Source organism: Triticum aestivum, chromosome 6D, assembly GCF_018294505.1.
Source record: "Triticum aestivum cultivar Chinese Spring chromosome 6D, IWGSC CS RefSeq v2.1, whole genome shotgun sequence".
In the NCBI taxonomy this organism is placed as follows: domain Eukaryota; kingdom Viridiplantae; phylum Streptophyta; class Magnoliopsida; order Poales; family Poaceae; genus Triticum; species Triticum aestivum.
Genome location: NC_057811.1, coordinates 437,485,959 through 437,505,465, shown reverse-complemented (window position 1 = coordinate 437,505,465; position 19,507 = coordinate 437,485,959).

The following is a 19,507-nucleotide window of genomic DNA, read 5'->3' as shown; positions in this document are numbered from 1 at the left end:
TTTCACGTTAGTATACGGTTTCGTTATACCGTAGGTTCCGGAGGAGGGGACGGAGCCGCAAACTTCGCCGAGCTAGACTCCGACAACTCCGAACCAGGCAAGCATGTTTGAACCTTTGATATGATAGGTGTTTTGCATGTTTGCTTGAATGGTTTGTGCATGGCATATGAGCATCGGTGAGTTTTACGTTGCATGCAAGGCAACTAACCGTGTGTTTCGAAGTTACCGTGATCTTTAATGAGAGATGACCTGATCATGTGGTGACATGAAAGGTAGTAAGATGGTATTGTTGTAGCATGCCAGTCTTACGTCATCCGATAAACTCCGACGTTAACGTGGACTGAGCCACATTATCGTTCTTCCCCTTTCGTGCTACCACATGTTTTCTGCAAAGAATACGGTTTAGTAAGTTGCTAACCTCTTTCCTTGTACACACCAAATAGAGGGGCCGGGATGAGGGTTCCATGGCCCTGGATTAAAGCCGGTCATCCGGTCAGGGGGCATGGGTGTTTCAGGTTGGGACCGAGAGGGGGGCACCCCTTAGAGCGCGCGGTATAAATTTGATCCCATGCTACGCAAGGTTGTAGCCTCCCCGTCTCAAAGTTTTTCTTGAACGTTGCCAAGGGTGATTTTTCCTGGCATCGGAATGTTGAATGGGTGTGTACTAGTTAGATGTGTTTCTCCTAAAACACCGTAAACGGAACTAGTCCCTTGTGACTACTGAAATCCGTTGGCTGTGGTTAAATAGTACAAACTCTGCAGAGTCAAATCCTTCCGAGTCATCGTGTCCATGATCAAGGACCATGGCCAGTATATCCATATCCATATCAGTCCCTATGTCAGTCTCCGTGGTAAATCCCCGTGAACAAGTTTGAGCGGTAAACCCGGTTGAATTATTATTCCTGTGGATGGACTAACCTTTTATTTATCTCGTACCTGAATATTCCCTTGAAATGATTTAAATTCATGAGCTGCCGAAATATCAAGTTATGAAATATAAGCCCTTTATGTGATGTCGCTCAGACGTCCGACTGTGGCACGCTCGTTATTTACTTTTGATATAAGCCCTTTATGTGATGTCGCTCAGACGTCCGACTGTGGCACGCTCGTTATTTACTTTTGATATAAGCCCTTTATGTGATGTCGCTCAGACGTCCGACTGTGGCATGCTCGTTATTTACTTTTGATATAAGCCCTTTACGTGATGTCGCTCAGACGTCCGACTGTGGCACGCACTGTCATTTATTTTCCATTATAAGCCCTTTATGTGGTGTCGCCTTGACGCCCGACTGCGGCATTGTTATTTCATTTGTATCCTTTCGAGGAGTCATTCAGACACTCGATTGGCCTTCAGTATTACTTTGGGATTTCGGGAGGACTACCGCCCGACTTCCCTTTTATTTCCCATGCATTGCTATCTCATTGTCTGAGTGCGCTCTATTAATCTGTTCATATGCATCATGTTTACATTTGTTATATCTTATGTTCGAACTGTCTTGCGAGTACTTTCATAGTACTCACCTAGCTTGTTGATTTGGCCAGATGTTGACGAAGGCGATCTCATGGATGAAGAGTTTGATAGTGAGTCCGATGCCTAGAGGAGTCCCAGTCAGTCCCGTGCGATCCTGGATATTGGTCACTTGTATTATATACGCTTCCGCCACCCACATTAAGAACCCTCGAGCCTCACTCCGATGCTCGAAGAGCTGTTAGATTCAGGAGTCATGTCACCCACTTCACTGTGACATATCCACCACCGCTTTTATTGTGAGTCAGTAGTTATGCCACCCCATCCGCCTTTATGTGTAATATCGGCGTGTTTGTAGTAAATTCTTGAGCAGTCTCCGCTCAACCTTGTAGTATATTTAGTACTCCTGGTTTTTCTTCTGTGATCAAGAAATTGTCTACCAGTGAGGAGGATTCTTCTCTACTGGTCCGTAAAAGGGATCGGTTTCTCAATAAATATTTTTATTGGAAAACCGGTCGTGACAGTGATGGAGAAATCTGGAGTGAAAACAAGGTCTTCATAGCAGACAATGCTACCTGGTGAAGCAGATATGTTGCTGGTTACAGATAGCTCTTCAGAGGAGGATTCAGAGGCAGATGACCAGTCCTATTATCCCCCTGAGGTGTATGCTCAAACTTGGCAGGGTTATATTACTCATATCATGCATATGTTGTATTGCAATGCTTAGTTTTTACATCATATACACGATATTGAATGCCATCTCCTTAGTTGACACATCCTATATGCGATTGCCCTCTGCTCACTTCCTTAGTATATAAATCATATATTTGAATTATATCATGCCATGATGTTTACATAGACAGCATGTATCTGAATTATGGCATGCCAACCCATTTTCTAAAGACATAATATAGTTATATCATCTCATCTTGTTCACATAGTCATCATATTTTGAATTATGTCATTCTATCCGTGAATTATATCATGCCATCATGTTTCCATCGATGGCATGTTTGTGATTTATGGCATGCCAACCACTTTAATAGACACATCGTATAGTTATATCATGTCATCCTGTTTACATAGTCATCATATTTTGAAGTATGTCATTCTATCCTATTTAGTTAGCCATCATACATGTGAAATTGTGTCATGCTATCCTGTTTAATTAGCCATCATATATTTGAAATTATGTCCTGCTATTCTGTTTGGTTAGACAACATAAATGTGAATTATTTCATGCCCTATTTTCTTCCCTACTATCCATTGCACTTGTCTATCTTATAATGTCTGTACATCCAATTACTTTTCTTGTTTATCAGCCATTTCAATTGGAGGGGGTGATGGCAGTATCTGTGGGAGTAAAAACACGGTCTTCAGAAAAGATCGTGCTACCTATCGATGGAGATAGAACCACGGTTGTACTTGCCCAAGAACCAGCCCCACCACACATAACCCAGACTCACGCAGATTGTACCCCTACCCAGTTGGACAGAGAACCAGCTACACCCCTTCTAACCCCAACCCCAGCAGATAGTAACCCAGTTCCCGTTGACACAGCACCGTCTCCACCACAGAGCACCCAAACACGAGCAGTTAGTAAGGCAACTACAGTGCTCAAAGCACGAGGACCACCACTCCGAACCCCAAGTCAACGCTTAAAGCAGAAGAAGAATTGTTCTCAGCTCAGGTTCCATAGCTATGGTTCATACTACTTTGCTCTTGCATCACTGTATTTACTCATACCAACTAATTTCAAATTTGAAGGATGCAATTGAAACTCCAATGGTGCAACAGGTATGTTTTAAACCTGTTTCTTTAACGTGATTGCTGTTGTAACTTGCTCTATGTTGATTTTAGTTTCAATTGAATAAACAGTTATGTTCTCATGCCATGCACATTACAAGTGTTGTTATTGTTGTGTAGTTTCCCACACTTATATTCTGTCTATGCTGCTTTGTCTTAAATGATATGATTCGAACTGTATCTATCTTGATTTGGCAACATAAACTAGAATGATATAGACCATACTGTGACCATACTACATAGATATATGTTTGTTTCATGCTGTTATCCTGTCCACCTTACTACTGAACTGGTTTACCAAAATGAGTTTCATATACTACATTGTAAACCTGTGATCTGTTTGTTTGTTTCTCCTTTAGAACGCGGATAAAATATTGGAGAAGAGTACCCCGTTATGCAATGGTAAAGGAAGTAATGCATATCATGTTCAAGATAGTGAGACATCCCTGTTGTTCTCCAAGAAAGCTGATAAAAACTATATTGAAGACACTGAGCCAGCCCCAAAGTCCTGTCTTTGATGTAGTGTTCGAGTTACTGGCTACTGCTGGCACCAGCTCTTCGTACTTTCTGCCTGAATCAGTTCGGCTTCTTGAGTCTCAACTTCAAGTTGAAAGACATCGATCAGATGTTATGTGACAGGAAGCCGAAGGACTGAGGAAGTCCTTGCAGAATTCAGATGCATACTTTCTGGTGCAACAGCAAGTGCTGGAGGATTTAAGCGCCAAACAAGAGAAAGTTAATAAGCTTGCTAAGCATCTTGCCAACATTATGGGTACCCAGGATATTGTTTCTTGACCTCTTCTAAAGTGGTTTCAGTTCTGGACTTGTTTCGCTGCGGCGTTTATATGCTGCTTTGTTCCCTATATTTGCAGTTGTGGCGAACTTTGATGCCCAGTGGATGTAATATGTGTAATAGCCGTGATAGCCTAGCGTAAGTTGCTTGCTTATTTATTTCCGTTGTCTTGTTTATTTGTTTTCTTGTAGTCACTTCAGTTCTTTTTCCGCGGTTTGCTAGTGGCCAGAATAACCTATTTTTTAAAACTAGGCCACATTAACAATGGGCTACATATTTACTGTAGGCCTCCTACGGGCCGTAGAAACAATGGGCCTTCTAAGGGCCGTAGAAACAATGGGCCTTCTATGGGGCGTAGACACAATGGGACTTCTACGGGGCGTAGACACAATGGGCCTTCTACGGGTCGTATCATCAATGGGCCTTCTACGGGCCGTATGATCGGTTGGCCAAACATGGGCCAATAACAGACCACATTATGGCCGTAAATGGGCTAGAGTTGAAATCGTCCATTCATGGGCCGACCATAATGGGCCGTCGTTAATAGGTTGTATTTGATGACGCTATGAAAACGACCCAACGTATTAACGGGCCATAAACGGGCTGACTGTAACCACGGGTTGTATTTGCCCCACAAGCAGAAAATGACAGTAACGGGCCGAAAGTAAACGAATGCTGGAAATGAGCCCAAGAATAAATGGGCCCTAAGAAGGCCGAAAGATAACATGGGCTGGAAACGGCCCGACGGAATAATGGGCTGTTAATGGGTATAAAGTGATACACTGTTCATTACGGGCCAGTTTTACCACGGGCCGTTAATGGGCCGAGGGTTACTAAGGGCGTCATATGGGCCAAAAGACGTCATGGGCCATACATGGGTCGGAAGTTAAAACGGGCTGGAATTATAATGGACGGCCCAGATGACGCTACTGGGCCTAATTCGGATAGGCCGTAAACGGGCCCTGGGTTAGCGGGCTGTAAATGGGCTATATGCGAACAGGCCGTTAACAGGCTTGACGTGGGCTGGCCCGCCACCTTTTTACCAAGTCAAACGGGCCGGCCTTTTCATAGGAATGGGCCTCTGTTGGGCCGTGCCACGTGTCGACGTATCATGGGCGCTTTTGGTCCAATGAGTGGATGACGTCTGTCCCAACGGTGAGCCGACACGTGTTTCCTCCAGCCAATGATGATTTTACACGTGGAAAATCCCCATTGGTCGGGGCTGTTAACGGGTTATCGGATCCAAAATCGGACTCGATAGCTTAACGGCGTTCCATTACGGTGGATGCCACGTGTCGGTCACCCTTGACGAAAGCACTTCTATGATGCGCGATTTATCGTCATGGAAGTGGACACTTCCGTGATGATAATTTTGGTAATGTCATGGAACACTTCTACGACAGCATAGGTATGACTATCTTGATTCTGTCATAAATTTGTCATGGATGTACATGCATGACAGAAAACGTGACCTACTGTGGCAAACACGTATCATCATGGAAGTGTATATTTTTTTGTAGTGTGGCCTTGACCACGGCACCGCTACCTGGCATACCAGCGACGGCCGAAGCTTTCCTGGGGACTAGGTCCTACCGGCGTAGAACACTAAGCTACCGCAAGAGTGAAAGGGGGAACCATGACACAACAAGAAGCGTAAACGCGGCATTGATTGGAAATAATAGCATTAAGACAAAAGCATTACAATTTTTACATACCCCTGCGGGGCCCTGCATGGTTTTCCACAGCAACGAAGCAAAATGGAAAGGGCCCCTCGAGGACCGTGGCCCAAAGCAATGTCGCCCACGGTGTCAGGCTGGCACCTTGCCTCCACTAGGCATGGCAATGGCGGCGCGGCGGCTCGTAGCCGTCGTCGTCGCTTGAGCCATGCCCGAAGGAGGCGCTGCTGCTGTCGGAAGAATCACGGACAAGGCCAAGGGCAAGTTTGCCACCGGCGGCCTCGCCGCCTCGACCGCCTCCCCTGGGGCAGCATTCCAGGCGCCAGCCATCCTCGCCGAAGACCTTAAAGAAGAGCGTCGATGCCCCATCGTACTCGAAGTAGATGGCGTGATCTCCCTCCGGGCGGCAGGCGCGGGCGATCGCGCCCCATCCTCAAGTCATGAAGACGTCGCAGGAGTTGATGACCTCAACTTCCGCTTCTGAAGCCTAGCCGCAGCATCCATCATGCTGCAACCACAACTTGATGGGCCCCGTCGGCGGTATCTCCCTCGCGAGGGACCGCGGGAGCCGGATCCACGTGTGCGGCGGCATTGCCACCCACACTACAAACTCGTGGGCCATGCCTTCGGCGTGGGTGCGCGAGTGGGGTGGCCGTACAGCCACCGCTGGTTCTCCTCCGCGATCCCACTCCTCGCGGCGTTGGCCACCGCTTCCAAGAACGGGGTGCTACCTCTTGAGCACTGCGTTGGTTTTCCCTTGAAGAGAAAAGAGTGATGCAGTAAAGTAGCGTAAGTATTTCCCTCAGTTTTCGAGAACCAAGGTATCAATCTAGTAGCAGACCACACGCGAGTCCCACGCACCTACACAAACAAATAAGAACCTCTCAACCAACGCGATAAAGGGGTTGTCAATCCTTTCACGGTCACTTACGAGAGTGAGATCTGATAGATATGATAAGATAATATTTTTGGTATTTTTATGATAAAGAGTAAATAAAGATGCAAAGTAAAATAAACGGCGCCAAAAATAGCTTGTTGTCAGGAGATTAATATGATAGAAAATAGACCCGGGGCCATAGGTTTCACTAGTGGCTTCTCTCAAGATAGCATAAGTATTACGGTGGGTAAACGAATTACTGTCGAGCAATTGATAGAATTGAGCATAGTTATGAGAATATCTAGGTATGATCATGTATATAGGCATCACGTCCGTGACAAGTAGACCGAAACGATTCTGCATCTACTACTATTACTCCACACATCGACCGCTATCCAACATGCATCTAGAGTATTAAGTTCATAAGAACAGAGTAATGCTTTAAGTAAGATGACATGATGTAGAGGGATAAACTCATGCAATATGATATAAACCCCATCTTTTTATCCTCGATGGCAACAATACAATACGTGCCTTGCTGCCCCTGCTATCACTGGGAAAGGACACCGCAAGATTGAACCCAAAGCTAAGCACTTCTCCCATTGCAATGTAATTCTCTTATTTGTGGTATGAATATTCAGATCCGAAAGATTCAAGATAAAAGTTTAATATTGACATAAAAATAATAATACTTCAAGCATACTAACTAAGCAATTATGTCTTCTCAAAATAACATGGCCAAAGAAAGTTATCCCTACAAAATCATATAGTCTGCCTATGCTCTATCTTCACCACACAAAATATTTAAATCATGCACAACCCCGATGACAAGCCAAGCAATTGTTTCATACTTTTGGTGTTCTTAAACTTTTTCAATCTTCACGCAATACATGAGCGTGAGCCATGGACATAGCACTATATGTGGAATAGAATGGTGGTTGTGGAGAAGACAAAAAAGGAGAAGATAGTCTCACATCAACTAGGCGTATCAACGGGCTATGGAGATGCCCATTAATAGATATCAATGCGAGTGAGTAGGGATTGCCATGCAACGGATGCACTAGAGCTATAAGTATATGAAAGCTCAACAAAAGGAACTAAGTGGGTGTGCATCCAACTCGTTTGCTCATGAAGACCTAGGGCATTTTGAGGAAGCCCATCATTGGAATATACAAGCCAAGTTCTATAATGAAAAATTCCCACTAGTATATGAAAGTGATATCATAGGAGACTCTCTATCATGAAGATCATGGTGCTACTTTGAAGCACAAGTGTGGAAAAAGGATACTAGCATTGTCCCTTCTCTCTTTTTCTCTCATTTTTTTGGGCCTTCTCTTTTTTTGGCCTTTCTCTTTTTTTTGTCCGAAGTCTCATCCCGACTTGTGGGGGAATCATAGTCTCCATCATCCTTTCCTCACTTGGGACAATGCTCTAATAATGATGATCATCACACTTTTATTTACTTACAACTCAAGAATTACAACTCAATATTTAGAACAAAATATGACTCTATGTGAATGCCTCCGGTGGTGTACCGGGATATGCAATGAATCAAGAGTGACATGTACGAAAGAATCATGAACAGTGGCTTTGCCACAAATACGATGTCAACTACATGATCACGCAAAGCAATTATGGCAATGATGAAGCGTGTCATAGTAAACGAAACGGTGGTAAGTTGCATGGCAATATATCTCGGAATGGCTATGGAAATGCCATGATAGGTAGGTATGGTGGCTGTTTTGAGGAAGGTATATGGTGGGTGTATGATACCGGCGAAAAGTGCGCGGTATTAGAGAGGCTAGCAATGGTGGAAGGATGAGAGTGCGTATAATCCATGGACTCAACATTAGTCATAAAGAACTCATATACTTGTTGCAAAAATCTACAAGTTATCAAAGCAAAGTATTACATGCATGCTCCTAGGGGGATAGATTGGTAGGAAAAGACCATCGCTCGTCCCCGACCGCCACTCATAAGGAAGACAATCAATAAATAAATCATGCTCCGACTTCATCACATAACGGTTCACCATACGTGCATGCTACGGGAATCACAAACTTTAACACAAGTATTTCTCAAATTCATAACAACTCAACTAGCATGACTCTAATATCACCATCTTCATATCTCAAAACAATTATCAAGCATCAAACTTCTCATAGTATTCAACACACTCATAAGAAAAAAAATACTAATCTTGGATGCCTATCATATTAGGACCAATTTTTATGATTAAAGCAAATTACCATGCTGTTTTGTAGGACTCTCAAAATAATATAAGTGAAGCATGAGAGAACAATAGTTTCTATAAAACAAATCCACCATCGTGCTCTAAAAGATATAAGTGAAGCACTAGAGCAAAAACTATATAGCTCAAAAGATATAAGTGAAGCACATAGAGTATTCTAATAAATTCCGAATCATGTGTGTCTCTCACAAAAGGTGTGTACAGCAAGGATGATTGTGGTAAACTAAAAATCAAAGACTCAAATCATACAAGACGCTCCAAGCAAAACACATATCATGTGGTGAATAAAAATATAGCTCCAAGTAAAGTTACCGATGGACGAAGACGAAAGAGGGGATGCCTTCCGGGGCATCCCCAAGCTTTGGCTTTTTGGTGTCCTTGGATTACCTTGGGGTGCCATGGGCATCCCCAAGCTTAGGCTCTTGCCACTCCTTGTTCCATAATCTATCAAATCTTTACCCAAAACTTGAAAACTTCACAACACAAAACTCAACAAAAAATCTCGTGAGCTCCGTTAGCGAAAGAAAAAAAACACCAGTTCAAGGTACTGTATTGAACTCATTATTTATTTATATTGGTGTTAAACCTAATTTATTCCAACTTCTCTATGGTTTATAAACTATTTTACTAGCCATAGATTCATCAAAATAAGCAAACAACAAGCGAAAAACAGAATCTGTCAAAAACAGAACAGTCTGTAGTAATCTGTAACTAAATCAAACTTCTGGAACTCAAAAAATTCTACCAAAATAGGTAGACCTAGACAATTTGTTTATTGATCTACTGCAATTGGAATCAGTATTTTATCACGTTCTGGTGATTTTAAACAATTGTTTACGTGAACAGAAAGTTTCTGGAACTTTCAGCAAGATCAAATAACTATCATCTAAGAAGATCCTATAGGTTTAACTTGGCACAAACACTAAATAAAACATAAAAACAAATCTAAACAGAGGCTAGATCAAATATTTATTCCTAAACAGAAGCAAAAAGCAAAAAACTAAAATAAAATTGGGTTGCCTCCCAACAAGCGCTATCGTTTAACGCCCTTAGCTAGGCATAAAAGCAAGGATAGATCTAAGTATTGCCATCTTTGGTAGGCAATCCATAAGTAGCTCTCATAATAGATTCATATGGTAATTTTATTTTCTTTCTAAAGTGTTCCATACCTTTCCTTAATGGAAATTGGAATGTAATATTCCCTTCCTTCATATCAATAATTGCACCAATCGTTCTAAGGAAAGGTCTACCAAGAATAATTGGACATGAAGGATTGCAATCTATGTCAAGAACAATGAAATCTACGGGCACATAGTTCCTATTTGCAACAATAAGAACATCATTAATTCTTCCCATAGGTTTCTTAATAGTAGAATCCGCAAGGTGCAAGTTTAAAGAACAATCATCAAATTCAAGGAATCCTAGCAAATCACACAAGGTTTTTGGAATCGTGGAAACACTAGCACCCAAATCACACAAAGCATAGCATTCATGATCTTTAATTATAATTTTAATAGTAGGTTCCCACTCATGGGATGGAAAATTCCAACTCAAGTTTTTCTTCATAAGATTGCATCAAAGCATCAATGATATGTTTAGTAAAAGCTTTATTTTGACTATAAGCATGAGGAGAATTTAGCACGGATTGCAACAAGGAAATACAATCTATCAAAGAGCAATTATCATAATTAAATTCCTTTAAATCCAAAATAGTGGGTTCATTAATATCTAAAGTTTTGATCTCTTCAATCGCACTTTTACCAATTTTTGCATCAAGATCTAAAAACTCTGAATTTTTGGGACGCCTTCTAGGTAAAGGTGACTCATCTCCAGTCCCATCATTATCAAGATTCATATTGCAAAACAAAGATTTAATAGGAGACACATCAATAACTTTTAGATCTTCATCTTTATTTTCATAGAAATTTTTCGGCTTAGCGGCCATCTTATTAACTAAGGTGGCCTGCTTATCCGAAACTTCAGCTATTAATTTTTTGAGGTGAGCAATCTGAGATTTCAAACCATAAAATTCTTTAGACATATCATCGAGCTCTTTATTCATATAACCCATAAAGATTTTTTGTTCCTTAAGCTCGTTCCTAGAGAAATTATTATGCTCAAACTGTAAAGTCATAAAACTCCTGACGTTGCTTTCGATCTCTTCTAACCTTTTAAGCTGAAGATCACCAAATCTAGGTAGATCCATCGTGACAAGCAAGCAATCCAACACACGAGCAAACAAGAAGCAAGCGAAAAAGAGGCGAACGAAAAAAAGGGCGAATAAAATGGCAAGGGTGAAGTGGGGCAGAGGAAAACGAGAGGCAAATGGAAAATAATGTAGTGCGAGGGGTAAGAGTTTGTGATGGGTAATTGGTATGTCTTGACTTGTGCGTAGACTCCCCGGCAACGGCGCCAGAAATGGCTCGTTGCTGGGATTCAAATCTTGACTTGACTTGGCGCGAATCTCCCCGACAACGGCGCCAGAAATCCTTCTTGCTACCTCTTGAGCACTGTGTTGGTTTTCCCTTGAAGAGAAAAAGGTGATGCAGTAAAGTAGCATAAGTATTTCCCTCAGTTTTTGAGAACCAAGGTATCAATCCAGTAGGAGACCACGCGCGAGTCCCACGCACCTACACAAACAAATAAGAACCTCACAACCAACGCGATAAAGGGGTTGCCAATCCCTTCACGGTCACTTACGAGAGTGAGATCTGATAGATATGATATGATAATATTTTTGGTATTTTTATGATAAAGATTAAATAAAGATGCAAAATAAAATAAACGGCGCCAGAAATAGCTTGTTGTCGGGAGATTAATATGATAGAAAATAGACCCCGGGGCCATAGGTTTCACTAGTGGCTTCTCTCAAGATAGCATAAGTATTACGGTGGGTAAACGAATTACTGTCGAGCAATTGATAGAATTGAGCATAGTTATGAGAATATCTAGGTATGATCATGTATATAGGCATCACGTCCGTGACAAGTAGACCGAAACGATTCTGCATCTACTACTATTACTCCACACATCGACCGCTATCCAACATGCATCTAGAGTATTAAGTTCATAAGAACAGAGTAATGCTTTAAGTAAGATGACATGATGTAGAGGGATAAACTCATGCAATATGATATAAACCCCATCTTTTTATCCTCGATGGCAACAATACAATACGTGCCTTGCTGCCCCTGCTATCACTGGGAAAGGACACCGCAAGATTGAACCCAAAGCTAAGCACTTCTCCCATTGCAAGAAAGATTAATCTAGTAGGCCAAACCAAACTGATAATTCGAAGAGACTTGCAAATATAATCAATCATACATAAAATAATTCAGAGGAGATTCAAATATTGTTCATAGATAAACTTGATCATAAACCCACAATTCATCGGATCTCGACAAACACACCGCAAAAGAAGATTACATCGAATAGATCTCCAAGAAGATCAAGGAGAACTTTGTATTGAGATCCAAAGAGAGAGAAGAAGCCATCTAGCTAATAACTATGGACCCGAAGGTCTGAGGTCAACTACTCACACATCATCAGAGAGGCTATGGTGTTGATGTAGAAGCCCTCCGTGATCAATGCCCCCTCCAACGGAGTGCCGGAAAAGGCCCCAAGATGGGATCTCATGGGTACAGAAGGTTGCGGCGGTGGAAATAGGCTTTTGGCTCCGTATATGATGTTTCCAGGGTATATGGGTATATATAGGAGGAAGAAGTACGTCGGTGGAGCAACAAGGGGCCCACGAGGGTGGAGGGCGCGCCCCCTGCCTCGTGCCTTCCTCGTTGATTGCTTTACGTAGACTCCAAGTCCTCTGGATCACGTTTTTTCCAAAAATCACGTTCCCGAAGGTTTCATTCCATTTGGACTCCGTTTGATATTCTTTTCCTTCGAAACACTGAAATAGGCAAAAAAAACAGCAATTGGGGCTGGGCCTCTGGTTAATAGGTTAGTCCCAAAAATAATATAAAAGTGTATAATAAAGCCCATTAAACATCCAAAACAAAATATAATATAGCATGGAACAATCAAAAATTATAGATACGTTGGAGACGTATCACGGGGCTCTACGCACGAGCATACACGAGGATTGGGAAGCCCGGAGGAGCCCGTTCATGCCAAGGTCGCATCGCCATGGGCTCTGCGATGGCGTCACGAGAGCAATCAGGCCTCTTCTTCGGTGGGAGAAGCTCAGGTTCCACCTGAGGGGTTTTTCCCTTCTCCGCAGCGGAAAACCTTCTCACTAGCGCCATAGATGCTTTGGCAAGACGACGGAACAAAGAGGAAGAAGGAGGAGCAAGCAACGAGAATACGGAGACGAGCTTGGGGCTCCGCCCCCTCTCCCATTTATAGCCGGGGGGATGCCAACCGCCGGCCTCCCACGATTCCGAGTAATGATGGTTTTTCTGCATGCAATAGGCAGTTGTCAAGTCGGACAGTTGCCGAGGCAGCGTGGGGAAGTGGAGACGCCCACGTCCCATCAAGCGCCACACGTCGACTCGGTCCGCAGGAGATTGGGGCCCGCGGCGCTTCTCCCTTGCCCTTTGGCTTCGCCTCGAAGCCAAGTCCGAGCGCTCCTTGTCCCGGGGGCTACTATCAGCGTTCTAGGAAACGGGGTACCTAGACTTGCCTGCCTGCGGCCCACGACATGGCTCCATCAACGTCCTGGTACGGCCCATCTTCAGCACCAGCAAGACAAGACCCTCACGAGGCAGACAACACCAAGACCTCTGGAGGGAGCGGCCTTCCTAGGCTGGCTCCCGAGGAGCAGAGATTCCTATGCAGGCACCCATCTCATGAGGTTAAGGTGACGCCAGCCATGACAATCAAGGCCAGGCGGGCGCCAGCAGGCGCAGAGCAGCAGGTTTCCTCTTTGGTGCTAAGGAGGCAAGCGCAGGTGCGGGGTCCCGAGGAATCACCCAAAGGTTTCCATTCCCGTGCAACAAGACCAAGACCGCCAGGACGGATGTCATTGCCGAGCCCACCACAGCGTCACGACCAGAAGCTTTACAGGCGAAGACCACTTTTCTTCATAATAGGATGTACTTCTTGTCCCCCTTTAAAATTGGCCACTGTGGGATCCCTTCCCGCCTTCGTTTGGAGGAAGAGGACCAAGGGCACTATAAATATAGGCTAGCCACTACCGTAGAGGGGGGATCGAATCCTTAGCTCACACCCACACAAGAATAGACCTCAGGAGGTTGTTCTTCCTCTGTACTAGTTCATCCTCAGCCCCTCACGAGGCTAATCCACCCCAAAGAAGGAGTAGGGTCTTACACCGCAAGGTGGCCCGAACTTGGGTAAACTGATGTGTCCCTTTCCTTTCCTGTTCATCGAGCTAGGCCGTGGGGGCGATGAACCGGTTGGCTGGTGAGGTTGAGCTCTTCGCACGTGCCCCAAAGTTTGAACCTTCCTTTGGGTCTGCGGAGCCCTTAATCCGACAGTGACTCCATGAAGATGGAATAAGATTCTCCCCGCCTAGCACCGTTCTGGTGACGCGTCTTGCATCGTTTGAGGGCGTGTGAAGGTGTGTGTCCGGCGGGTCACACAAGATTCGGTCGGTGGTTATCTTTGATGGATCTACTCGGATTTGGTCTTCTTTCATCTACGTTTATGTGTCTTCAGGTTGGATCCTTCTGATACACGTGTCTCTTCATCGGTGGCGGTTACTGTTCTAGTGTGATGGTCCTATCGGGCTTTAGCACGACAACTTCCTGTTTGTCTACTACAACAAGTTTTGCCTGGCTAAGGTGAGGGAGTGGCAATAACGGCGGCGCGCCTTCGACTCACTTCAGTGCTTGTAGTCGTTGCTAAATGGTATACAGATAAGGATTTAATGTTTATTATTTCTAGTCTTTGTTATACTGCCATGATTGCAGATGGATAGATCGAAAGTTTTCATGCCAGAAAAATATACAAAGAAAGCGGGATGAATAGAAAATAAAACATTTAAAGGAAATAGGCCCAATACCCATAAGGAGGGACGAGAAAACAAAAAGGGAAAGGAGTACTCCTTCGGGTGTCCCCGCAAAGGTCACTTGGGGTGGGTTGGGAGCACGCCACTTGACGCGCTCTCAGCCGCCGCCACGCACGCTCTGGACGCTTCCTCTAGATTCTATTTTATTTTATTTTCTGTACGTGTTTTGGTTTTTTCCGGTTTTTCTTAGGTTTTGGACCCCCCCCCCCCCAAAAATCGGGGTTTTAGTGAAAAACATTTTTTCCTTCCACGAGAGGCACAGGTTTACTTATCATCGAGGCAAGGATTTTCTTCTGCGAGAGGCACGAATTTACTTCTCGTGGAGGCATGGATTTACTTCTCGTGGAGGCGCGAATTTGCTTTCACGAGAGGCACGGTCGTACCTCACGGAAAAGGAAAAACGTGTTTTTTCTTTCGCGAGAGGAACGGATTTACTTCTCGTGGAGGCATGGATTTGCTTCCGCGAGAGGCACAACAAAAGATAAAAGAACATGTTTTTTTTCTTACCACGAGAGGCACGGATGTACTTCTTGTGGAGGCACGGCTTTACTTCCACGAGAGGAAAAGTGTTTTTCCCTTCCGGGTGAGGCACCATTTACTTCTCGTGTACGCACGGATTAGCTTACGCGAGAGGCACGTCCGTGGCTCCCGCAAAAGGGCAAAACATGTTTTTCCTTCAGTGAGAGGCACAAATTTACTGCTCATGGAGGCACAGTCGTGCCTCTCGAAAAGAGAAAACCATGTTCTGGTTCAGTTTTTTGTCTGTTTTTTTTGTGAAATCATGAGTTGGTTGAAACCTATCAACATGGTATCTAGTTTTGAAGATCTCGATGCAAGGAATCCAGCGATGAAAATGTTTTCAAGATTTGGACGCACGGTTTGAGAGGTAAAACTTTTTGAATAAAGGAACCTATGGAAAAAGGGAAAACTCCCAGGTTGCAGCAAGTGTCGCACATGCAGTGTGACAGAGTGACTTTTGCAAGGAATACTCCTTAGTTAGTGATTTCGGGAAAGGATTCTTTAATAGGGAAATCCCGATTTGTTGCGTAATGCGGCAAATTGTCGGCCACTCACACAACGTACGTTTCATAAATGGGTCGGCCCAAATAGAACTTTGTGTACATGCAAGGCAGTTTGGTAGGTTCATGACCTGCTTTGGGAAACTTTAGAAGGTTCCTAATCTTGGATTTTTCTGTTTTTATTCGTTTCCCTCTTTTTTTCTCATAAATACAATATTATTAGAAAAAAATCAGAATTTTAAAATTTGTTCAAATTTCAAAAAAATGTCAGAATTTGAATTTTTTGCTCGCATTTTGGAAAAATGTTCAACTATTTTTCTCGTTCCAAATTTGTTCAAAATTCATAAAATGCTCCGTTTTTTCAATTTTTAAGGAATTTCATAAACTGTTTGCGTTTAAAAAAAAGTTTAAAACAGGAAAAATGTTTGTGCTTTTAAAAGAAATGTTAACAAATTCAATGATAAAAATCCCTACAGTACCTCCTAGATTTAAAAAAATATTCATATTTTTTCAATAACTGTTTGTGTTTTTCAAAGAAAAAAATGGCTATAGTACCTCCTAGTTTTTCAAAAAATGTTTGTGTATAGAAAATGTTCAAAATTCAGAAAAATATTTGTTATTTTTAAAGGATCGAGATTTTCAAAAAAATGTTCGAGCTTAATTGTTTTAACACAACTTTGCAAAACATTAGTGTTCTAAAAAATATTTTATCCCAAAATATATTTCATGTTTGTTATCAAGATATGCTGCTGCTATTAGCTTAAATGATTCCCGTCGGGCGACTAGTTAGGAATTGCGTCCATCTATGCTTCTATTTTGGAAGCAGGGTTGCGAGGGGGGGGAGAGGGGCTGATGACGACGCGTCTAGAAGCTGGATGCTGCCATGGCATCCATCAGCGGATGGAAAACGACGACCACCGGTGATGGGAAATGGTGTTGTGCATTGCTACAGTGCTACCTACGGCGATGGCAGAGAAGCTGCAACGGCGGTGACCACGAGCTGAACGTTTTTCATGCGCGTGTGTGGTAAGGGAATGGTGGTAGCAATGTCCTAGTCCACGTCTAGCTGGGTTGTTGATGCGTGCATGATCTGACACTCGGCTGGCGACCGCCCGACGCCTAGCGTTGCCTACCCTTCTTTTAGTATGGAGCACTACCAAAGTAGACACCAACACGCGTTCGCTTCTAGCGGATGATACATCATCCGCCAATGGGCCGACCCATCGGGACCCCGTTCATGCGAAACGATAACAATTTGTCGCAAAGAGCGACACATAGGAGCCCCCGTCAAATAGTACCCCTCGTACCCAGCTGGCTACCACCAAAAGTTTACTATCCAAAATACGGTATATGAAATCTGAAATACGGCCAAGACACCATACGTTTCATAAATGGGTTGGCCCAAGTAGAGCTTTTGTACGTGCAAGGCAGTTCGGTCGGTTCCTGTCCTGCTTTGGGAACCTTTTACAGGCCCCTTTTCTTTTTTTTAAGAGTCAAAATTATCAAAAAATATTGAGAATTACAAAATTTGTTGAAATTTTCAAAAATTGTTTAAAAATTGAAATTTTTGTTTGCGTTTCAAAAAATATTCAGAACATTCAACTATTGTTCTTAGTCCAAATTTTTCAAAATTTGAAAAATGTTCCCATTTGTTTTGAAATTTCTAGGATTCCAAAAAATGTTTGCATTAAATAAATATCAAGATTTTTTTAAACAAATGTAAAAAAGTTCAAAAAAAAAGTTCGCTACAACACCTCCCAGTTTTTTTCTTCATATTTTCAAAAAAAAAAAATCTATTTGAAAAAAAGATAGAAAATTCGAAAATTGTTGGCTAGAGTACCTTCTAGTTTTTGTGAAAAATGTTTGTCTAAAAGATGTTCAAAATTCAAAAAAATATTCTTTCCCTTAAAAGGTTTGAAATTCTCGAAAAATGTTCGAGTATTTTTTTCACAACTTTGCAAAACATTAGCATTCTAAAAATATTCACTATTTTCCAAAACAATATGTTTTGTGTTTCTTATCAAGATATGATGCTGCTATTAGCTAAAATGATTGCCACTGGGCGACTGGCTAGGAATTGCGTCGGTCTCCATGGTACAAAATGATGCATGCGAGCCCATGCCACTGCTTGCCCTATCCACGAGCGCCATGTCGCAACGGGAGGGGGGCGGGGTCCACGCAATCGTCCTCTCCCCCGCGACCTTATCCTCTCCAGCCGCACTGCTCCCATTTTTTCCTCTCCTTCCCGCACCATCGACGCTGGTATCTCATTCATTGGCGCTGCTGTTTTCGAAGCAGGATTGCGGGGGGAGACGAAGACGCGCCTGGAAGCTAGATGTTGCCACCAGCATCCTTCAGTGGCTGGAAAACGACGACCATGGGTGTTGGAAAATGGTGTTGCGCATTGCTGCGGTGCTACTACCGTCGATAGCAGAGAAGCTATCATGGCGGCGACCATGAGCTGAACATTTTTCGTGCGCGTGTGTGGTAAAGGGAAGGTGGCAGCAATAAGCTAGTCCGGGTCTATCTAAGCCATCGATGCGTGCACGATCTGATGCTGGGTGGGCGTCGCCTACCCTTCTTTTAATATGGCGCGCCGCCGAAGCAAACACGAATGGTCATTCCCTTCGAGTGAGTGGATGATACAACATCCGCCAATGGACCGGCCCATCGGGCTTTGTTCGTGTGAAACAACAACAATTAGTCGCAAAGAGCACCACATAGGAGCTCCCGTTAAATAGACCCCCCGGTACTCGGCCGGCTACCACCAAAAGTTCACTGCCGGATTATGGTGTGCGGTAAATTGTAAACGACTCGCACACCGTACGTTTCATAAATGGGCCGGCCCAAGTAGAGCTTTTGTACTTGCAAGGCAGTTTGTAGGTTGCTAGCTTGCTTTGGGAATCTTTTAGAAGGTTCCTAAACCAGGTTTTTTATTTTCACTTTTATTTTTTATGTTTCTTTTTCTTTTTCGTTTTTGGTTTTTCCCTTTTGTTTTTTTCATAAAGTCAAAATTTTCAAAAATTATTCAGAATCGCAAATGTTCAAATTTTCAAAAAATGTTCAAAAGTCAAAAAATTTGTTTGCATTTGGAAAAAATATTCAGAGTATTCAACTATTGTTCTCATTCCATTTTTCTTCAAAATTTGAAAAATGTTCACATTTGTTTAAAAACTTCTAGTATTTCAAAAACTGTTCGCATTTAAAAATATATTAAGAATTTGTGTTTTTAAAATAAATGTTAATAAATTCAAAAAAATGTTCGCTACAACGCCTCCCAGTTTAAAAAAACCATTTTTATTTTTTTATTTTTTCAAAAGGGTAGAAAATTCAAAAAAATGTCGGCTACAATACCTCCTAGTTTTTGAATAAATGTTCAAACTTTGAAAAGAATTTATTTCCTTTTGAAGGTTTTAAATTTTTTGAAAAATGTTTGAGTTTATTTTTTTGTTTACAGCTTTGCAAAATATTAGCATTCTAAGAAATATTCACTTTTTCCAAAAAATGTTCCTTGTTTGTTATCAAGATCTGATGTTGCTATTAGCTTAAATGATTCCTACCTGGCGACTGGCTAGGAATTACGTCGGTCTCCTTAGCACACAATGCTGCATCCGGGCCCATGCCGCCACTCTCC